Raw genomic sequence first — 9,607 nt, forward strand, 5'->3', positions numbered from 1 at the left:
GTTCAAATCCTAGATTTGACACTTTGGTGTCTCATAAAGGCGGAATATTCTTCAGTGGGAGGCGACGTTCCCGTCGACAGCGAGACGCCTGTGGTGACTTCGTCAATCTCAAGACCCGTCGGATTAGTTCTTCAACGCAGTCTCTTGGAGGTGCTCATAGGGGTAGGGTGTGCGTGTGTGCGTTCATAGGGGTGAGTGTGTGCGCGTATGTATGAGCGTCTTTGATTGTACTGTGTTTCGCAAAAAAAAAAAAGGTTTAATCAAAGTTAAGATTATAATAATTGACTGATTATTATTAATAATAAAATATGATAGATATAAAATTAATATTATATGCGATGTCATTTTAATTTTTAAAATAATAGTATATTTTACATATAATTACTTAAACTTGATTTTTTTTATTTTGACTAGCTTTATATGCAAAGTAATGCGAAAATGACATTTTAGTTTTTAAAATAATAATATATTTTTATATAGTATAATGGTTTAAATTTGGCAAAATTTGACTTCCAATAACTTTATATGCGGAGTAATGCCAAACGGAGAGGGTAGTTAGAATATGCTAACATTCGTAAAGTCATTGTCCATTGAAGTGCCACCAAATAATCGTAAAGATGACAGAGTGAGGAAACACTAGCCAATAACTTACTCCATCTTATCACAATCAATTCAAAATATTTCAGTTTTCGTTTTCCATTGCTGAATCCGGTTGCCATCTGCGTCAATACAGTACCTACAAGCACATCGGATTTAAAGGCAACTGTATCTACCGGTGTCACATCTACCGTCCACTCTTTGCTTTGAGATTGGTGAGGCTTTTGACATTTGTCTAATATAAAACTAATAATTGAAACACAAGTGAAACTTTTATGAAACTAAATTGATACATAAAAACATTGTGAAACAGACTGATGAAAAGTGAAACTGATGACATCATTGTTGATATCATTACGGTTTATTTCACAAAAATATTCGTGTTTCAGTTTTGTTTCAATTATATTTTAATTATATTTCAGTTATGTTTCAAATGTGTTTCATAATTTTGTGAAAGAATTAGTCAGCACATGGCTGACGTCAATGCTAACACTCCTGTAGGTGTTGTTGCCTGTAAAAAGAGGTTTTCGCGACAACCCAGCTTTGAAGCACCGGTTGGCGGCGTATGTGCACCGACGAACGACTTTTGCAGCAAGCAGAGGCGGCCGACCATGTAGCAGTGGATGTTGACGTTGGTAGCAATGGAAAATGGCATTGGCAGCTATGGCAGCCACCGTTCACAGAACGCTGGCAGCGACGGACTCTTGCAGCACCGGAGTCAGATATTTGCAGCTTCGGCGGACAATATTTGTAGCAAACGCAGAGGGTGTTCGCATCAAGCGGCAATAAATGAAGCACCACCGATGGTGACTTCCGAGAAGAGAGGGATATGGGTTTGGCTGTCGTGCAAGGTTCTGGAGTTGAGAAGGGCAGCGACACGGCGAGGAAGGAGCAGGGACGGCGCAGTGGGGGCTGGGTGGATCAGAGGCTCAGCAGCCTCGTGTTTTCCACTAGTGTGGACCGTACTGATCTTTTATTTTTAGGGCAAGAAATACGAACCCTACAAAAATAGTGAAATATTTAAATACAAATTCTCTCTGATATGACAAGTTAGTTTGACTACGACAAATTTTAGTGGCTTTGATTGGGGCGAGGATATCATTCCATCGCTTTTAATTTGTTGTGCTTTTACGATTGTTTAAATCGTTTCTGTTAATAATTATTAATAGATTAGATGATGCGAAAAAATTAAATGATATGCCCTTTGAATCAGTGGTGATAACGGAATGGCTCTCGCTCCCGCACCCGCTCCTAGCCTAGCCCACCACCACTAGCCGCGGCCGTCGCACCCACCGCCGGCAGCCTCCCCCAGCTCTCCCCCTCCCCTCCCATGGCGCCCGCCTCCAGCTCCGACGCGTCCGCCGCCCGCGGCAACCCGCGGTGGCTGGAATCCGCTGACGACTGGTCCGAGGAAAGCTCCACCAGCCGTACCTACCGCGACGTCGCCGCCACCCCCACCCCGCCTCCCGCCGCCGCTGCGCCTGCCCCCGCGGCCGGTCAAAGGACCGCGCCTGCGAGCAGGTCGCCGGCGAGAGAGCGGATCCCGGCCTCCGCGCGCATCAGCCCACGCTCCGAGGTCCACCGTGTCAACCGCACCGCCGAGCTCGACGCCGAAGGCTACCAGCGGCCGCGCCGCAGGCACCACCAGCGTCGCGCCCCACCTCGTCTCGCGCCAAGCCCCCGCCGTCGCAGCACCTCTCCGGGGAGCTCGGAGCTCTGTTTCCGCTGCCTCGACCCCGGCCACCGCGTCCGCGACTGCACCAACAAGGTGCGCTGCCGCACTTGCCTCGTGCTCGGCCACTCCTCCGCCGACCGTGAGACGCACGCGAGCAGCAGCAGCGCCGCCTCGAGGCTGACCGCGCGCGGGAGCGCCCTGACGGCGGCCGTGCGCGCCCTCAACCACCGTCGGCGCTGCTTGAGACAAGGCCGCCGCCGCCCCCCACCACCGCCCACGGCCCCTGCCCCACCCGCCGCCGCGCCTGTGCGTGTCCTCCTCTCCCGCTCTGTTGAGATGGAGGAGGCCGAGCTCACGTTGCAGCGTGCCATGGTGGCCACCATCACACGGACAATGCCCGCTGTGTCTGCGACCGACATGGAGAACGCCCTCTACGCCATGTTTGACCTTGCTCCCGGGGACTTCACCGTCCACCTCCACCTGCCTGAAGACTTCCTGATCCTCTTCTCCACCAGAGCCACCATGGACCGCGTCGCAGGCGAGCACCTCGTCAACACTGCCAACTTTTCCTTCCTCCTCCGTCCTTGGAGCAAGCTCGCCCACGCCGGCACAGGCAGGTTGGATCAACGCGTTGAGCTGGAACTCCGCGACATCCCCGCCCAGGCCTGGCATCTCTCCACGGCGGAGCACATCCTCGGCTCGGACTGCTGGATCGAGCGGCTGAACCCGGCGACAAGATCCCGCACCGACATGGCCATCTTCCGCACCACGACGCACACGAACAACCCGTTGTCATGGTATCGTCACGGCATATGCCATAGGGTGGCTAATGAGAGTGGTTCCTAGTATGTTCTACGGCGGTATCTGGATGCGGGTATGGGCACGAGCGACACGGCAACGTACCCAGGTTCGAGGCCCTCCTGTGGAGGTAACACCTCTACTCCGGCTATGAGTGTATAAGCAATATCACAGTACAATGGTGCTCCTTGAGCTGTATCCGGCTGCTCGGGGAGGTTAAGGTAGACGAAGGTCTCTCTCCTAGAGTAGCGCTAAGACTAGAATGAATCAAAGGATCGATCGTCCCCCTGCACGAGAGGGGTAGCACAGCTTATATAGGCGCTGGCAATATACAAAGAAGTCCCTATGACCTAGTGGCCGGCTGCGCCGGCTTCAGCTTCCGCTCCTTCCCGAGACGCTGATGTCAGAAGCTGTTGAGGCGTTGAGCCTTGTCTTGTCTCCTGCCGAAGTCAGCGGTATGGAGAGGAAGTGTCCCTGTCGCCATCGATGGCCTGTAGCCGTACGGCGCGGCGTGAGCCATGATGGCCTGTCCGGTCGGAGGCACTGTTGCTCTACAGTGCCCCTTACTTTACAGAGGATGAGATAATCGTGGACTTCAGCAGTCGGATCGCCTTTCCAGTTCCTTCTCCTGCAAGGTTCACCAGCTCGGAGCCGGTCAGGGGAGAGACAAACCAAGCCGGATATGACAAGTTGAAGCCGGCCCAGCCATAGCGTAGACGGCCATGGCCAGACCAACGTAGACTTTGAACCAGCCGGCTCACAAGCCAGCCGGCCACGGCTCCAGCCGGCTGCTCCTCAGCCGGCCTTCACCGTGGGCCAGCCGGCCTTGAGCCAGCTGTTTTCAGTATTTTGCCCTACCCGGGGTCTTCCCCCCGACACCCGTCCGCCATACGCGCCCACGCCATCTTGGAGATCGTTGAGATCGTCCCGTCGCACGTCCTGTCCGCGCCGCCCACTCTAAGGACGCTGACCTAATCCATCGACATCCATGTCATGCCCACCAGCAAATGGCACAAATGGTGGCACGCGCCCTCCATAGGCCGGTGACCACGATGATGCACCGGGCAACGGCAACGGTAACCCAGGTAACGCTGTCCAGGGCGCTGGCCACGGCCGCTCCCGCCGCCGCGGACGGAAGCGCCGCCGGACCGAAGGAGCTCCTGATGATCGTGCCGACGGCATGGCCATTGACTCCATTGGCTGGACAGCACCGCGCGTCGCTCGGGCAGACGGAGTTGGCGTCGACGCCACCTAGGGCCGTGTGGCGGCGCCGCCGCTGCAGCAAAGAGCGGTGGGCCCTTGGCCTGCTCAACGTGGGGCCCGCCGTCCTCGTCGCTTTGCCAAAAAGAGATAGGGCAAAGCTCGTCAAAGCTCCCCTGCAAGGATGGAGTACAGGCCCAAGGCTTCCACGCCATCGCGCCCCGTGCCGACAGGATCAGAGCCGCGGACCGTTGCACACGCTGCCGCAGCAGATGGCGCTGCGCCATTCGCTGAGCCCCCCTCTCCACATCCACCGGGGCCCGCCGAAAGCCTGGCCCCCTCGGCGTGTAGCGCGAGTGAGGATGACGCTGTTGGGGCCTCTTCTGCCATGCCTGACCAATGCGACAATGGGGATCGGTGCACCCTCCCTTCCCAGATGCTTTTGGAAAGCGAAGTTGCCGATTCCATGCCATGCCAAGCTATCACGGTCTCTGCGGCGGACCCCTTGTCGGGACGAGCTGGTGCTAGCTTGGACCTCCCCTCCGCTGCAGGTTTGGTGGGTTCCGGAGACCGGTCAGCGTCTTTCGAGCCGGCCCCACACTATGCTGAAGCGCCAATTCAAACTGCTGCTGATCCTCCCGCCCTTAACCTGGCCCCGCTTCTGGATACTTCTGCTGATGAGGCCAACTCCATGGCCCAGGAGACACAGCCCATCACCATCCTCCAGCGGCCCGCCTCCGCTGCCCCGGCATCAACTCCGCAGGCCCAGCGTCAAGAGCATGCAAGCCGCTTCGCCTCCCCGCCGATCACCATGCGTAGAACAAGGCCACGACCGCCACCGCCACCGCCCACCACCGAGCCACCGGCGCCCTGGACGCTCGGCGACTTCCTCACAGCGGCGACCAAGCAGGTCGACTCGACCCTCCCCACGCCAGGGAGGAGGACGCGCCGGCAACCGCTGAACTTCACTTCGCGCCGTGGCCGCTCTGCATCGACGACGGCCTCCACAAACGCGCCGCCGCCCACAGCTGAACGACGGGCGCATGTGCAGGTTCTCCGCACGCTAGGCATTGATGGCGTGTATTTCACACGTTCGTTGGGCAACCCCAAGAGGAAGGTATGATGCGCACAGCAGCAAGTTTTCCCTCAGAAAGAAACCAAGGTTTATCGAACCAGGAGGAGCCAAGAAGCACGTTGAAGGTTGATGGCGGCGGGATGTAGTGCGGCGCAACACCGGAGATTCCGGCGCCAACGTGGAACCTGCACAACACAACCAAAGTACTTTGCCCCAACGAAACGAGTGAGGTTGTCAATCTCACCGGCTTGCTTGTAACAAAGGATTAACCGTATTGTGTGGAAGATGATTGTTTGCAGAGAAAATAGTGAAAACAAGTATCGCAGCAGATTTGTATTTCAGTATTAAAGAATGGACCGGGGTCCACAGTTCACTAGAGGTGTCTCTCCCATAAGATAAAAGCATGTTGGGTGAACAAATTACAGTCGGGCAATTGACAAATAGAGAGGGCATAACAATGCACATACATGACATGATAAGTATAGTGAGATTTAATTGGGCATTACGACAAAGTACATAGACCGCCATCCAAACTGCATCTATGCCTAAAAAGTCCACCTTCGGGTTATCATCCGAACCCCCTCCAGTATTAAGTTGCAAAGCAACAGACAATTGCATTAAGTATGGTGCGTAATGTAATCAGCAACTACATCCTCGGACATAGCGCCAATGTTTTATCCCTAGTGGCAACATCACAACACAACCTTAGAACTTTTCGTCACTGTCCCAGGTGTCAATGCAGGCATGAACCCACTATCGAGCATAAGTACTCCCTCTTGGAGTTAAGAGTAAAAACTTGGCCAGAGCCTCTACTAGTAACGGAGAGCATGCAAGATCATAAACAACACATGTGTAATAACTTGATAATTAACATGACATGGTATTCTCTATCCATCGGATCCCGACAAACACAACATATAGAATTACAGATAGATGATCTTGATCATGTTAGGCAGCTCACAAGATCCAACAATGAAGCACAATGAGGAGAAGACAACCATCTAGCTACTGCTATGGACCCATAGTCCAGGGGTGAACTACTCACTCATCACTCCGGAGGCGACCATGGCGGTGTAGAGTCCTCCGGGAGATGAATCCCCTCTCACGGCGGGGTGCCGGAGGAGATCTCCGAGAATCCCCCGAGATGGGATCGGCGGCGGCGTCTCGATAGGTTTTCCGTATCGTGGTTTTTCGCCTCGGGGGTTTCGCGACGGAGGCTTTAAGTAGGCGGAAGGGCGAGTGGGGGCCAGACGAGGGGGCCACACCATAGGGCGGCGCGGGCCCCCCTGGGCCGCGCCGCCTTGTGGTGTCGCCACCTCGTGGCCCCACTTCGAATGTTCTCCGGTCTTCTGGAAGCTCCGTGGAAAAATAGGCCCCTGGGTCTTCGTTTCGTCCAATTCCGAGAATATTTCGTTACTAGGATTTCTGAAACCAAAAACAGCAGAAAACGAGGACCGGCACTTCGGCATCTTGTTAATAGGTTAGTTCCGAGAAAATGCACGAATATGACATAAAGTGTGCATAAAACATGTAGGTATCATCAATAATATGGCATAGAACATAAGAAATTATCGATACGTCGGAGACGTATCAAGCATCCCCAAGCTTAGTTCCGCTCGTCCCGAGCAGGTAAAACGATAACAAAGATAATTTCGAAGTGATATGCCATCATAACCTTGATCATACTATTTGTAAACATATGTAGTGGATGCAGCGATCAAAACAATGGTAATGACATGAGTAAACAAGTGAATCATAAAGCAAAGACTTTTCATGAATAGTACTTCAAGACAAGTATTAATAAGTCTTGCATAAGAGTTAACTCATAAAGCAATAAATCAAAGTAAAGGTATTGAAGCAACACAAAGGAAGATTAAGTTTCAGCAGTTGCTTTCAACTTGTAACATGTATATCTCATGGATAATTGTCAACATAGAGTAATATAACAAGTACAATATGCAAATATGTAGGAATCAATGCACAGTTCACACAAGTGTTTGCTTCTTGAGGTGGAGAGAAATAGGTGAACTGACTCAACATAAAAGTAAAGAGAATGGTCCTTCAAAGAGGAAAGCATCGATTGCTATATTTGTGCTAGAGCTTTTATTTTGAAAACATGAAACAATTTTGTCAACGGTAGTAATAAAGCATATGAGTTATGTACATTATATCTTACAAGTTGCAAGTCTCATGCATAGTATACTAATAGTGCCCGCACCTTGTCCTAATTAACTTGGACTACCGGATCTTTGCAATGCACATGTTTTGACCAAGTGTCACAATGGGGTACCTCCATGTCCCCTGTACAAAGGTCTAAGGAGAAAGCTCGCATTTTGGATTTCTCGCTTTTGATTATTCTCAACTTAGACATCCATACCGGGACAACATGGACAACAGATAATGGACTCCTCTTTAATGCATAAGCATGTGGCAACAATTATTATTCTCATATGAGATTGAGGATATATGTCCAAGACTGAAACTTCCACCATGAATCATGGCTTTAGTTAGCGGACCAAAGTTCTTCTCTAACAATATGCATGCTCCAACCATGAAGGTGGTAGATCTCTCTTACTTCAGACAAGACGGACATGCATAGCAACTGACATGATATCCAACAAAGAATAGTTGATGGCGGCCCCAGAAACATGGTTATCGCTCAACAAGCAACTTAATAAGAGATAAAGTGCATAAGTACATATTCAATACCACAATAGTTTTTAAGCTATTTGTCCCATGAGCTATATATTGCAAAGGTGAATGATGGAGTTTTACAGGTAGCACTCAAGCAATTTACTTTGGAATGGCGGATAAATACCATGTAGTAGGTAGGTATGGTGGACACAAATGGCATAGTGGTTGGCTCAAGGATTTTGGATGCATGAGAAGTATTCCCTCTCGATACAAGGTTTAGGCTAGCAAGGTTATTTGAAACAAACACAAGGATGAACGGTACAGCAAAACTCACATAAGAGACATATGGTAAACATTATAAGACTCCATACCGTCTTCCTTGTTGTTCAAAACTCAATACTAGATGTTATCTAGACTCTAGAGAAACCAAATATGCAAACCAAATTAGCAAGCTCTAAGTATTTCTTCATTAATGGGTGCAAAGTATATGATGCAAGAGCTTAAACATGAGCACAAAAATTGCCAAGTATCAAATTATCCAAGACATTTTAGAGTTACTACATGTAGCATTTTCCAATTCCAACCATATAACAATTTAACGAAGAAGAAACTTCGCCATGAATACTATGAGTAGAGCCTAAGAACATATTTGTCCATATGCTACAGCGGAGCGTGTCTCTCTCCCATAAAGTGAATGCTAGGATCCATTTTATTCAAACAAAACAAAAAACAAAAACAAACCGACGCTCCAAGCAAAGTGCATAAGATGTGACGGAATAAAAATATAGTTTCTGGGGAGGAACCTGATAATGTTGTCGATGAAGAAGGGGATGCCTTGGGCATCCCCAAGCTTAGACGCTTGAGTCTTCTTATAATATGCAGGGGTGAACCACCGGGGCATCCCCAAGCTTAGAGCTTTCACTCTCCTTGATCATATTGCATCATACTCCTCTCTTGATCCTTGAAAACTTCCTCCACACCAAACTCGAAACAACTCATTAGAGGGTTAGTGCATAATAAAAATTCACATGTTCAGAGGTGACACAATCATTCTTAACACTTCTGGACATTGCATAAAGCTACTGGACATTAATGGATCAAAGAAATTCATCCAACATAGCAAAAGAGGCAATGCGAAATAAAAGACAGAATCTGTCAAAACAGAACAGTCCGTAAAGATGGATTTTATTAGGCCACCAGACTTGCTCAAACGAAAATGCTCAAATTGAATGAAAGTTGCGTACATATCTGAGGATCATGCTCGTAAATTGGCGTAATTTTCTGAGCTACCTACAGGGAGATAGACCCAGATTCGTGACAGCAAAGAAATCTGGAACTGCGCAGATAATCCAAATCTAGTACTTTCTTTTCTATCAAAGACTTTACTTGGCACAACAAAACATAAAACTAAGATAAGGAGAGGTTGCTACAGTAGTAAAAAACTTCCAAGACACAAATATAAAACAAAAATACTGGAGTAAAACCATGGGTTGTCTCCCATAAGCGCTTTTCTTTAACGCCTTTCAGCTAGGCGCAGAAAGTGTATCTCAAGTAACATCGAGAGATGAAGCATCAACATCATAATTTGTTCTAATAATAGAATCATAAGGTAACTTCATTCTCTTTCT

Source organism: Lolium rigidum, chromosome 6 (genome assembly GCF_022539505.1).
Source record: "Lolium rigidum isolate FL_2022 chromosome 6, APGP_CSIRO_Lrig_0.1, whole genome shotgun sequence".
In the NCBI taxonomy this organism is placed as follows: domain Eukaryota; kingdom Viridiplantae; phylum Streptophyta; class Magnoliopsida; order Poales; family Poaceae; genus Lolium; species Lolium rigidum.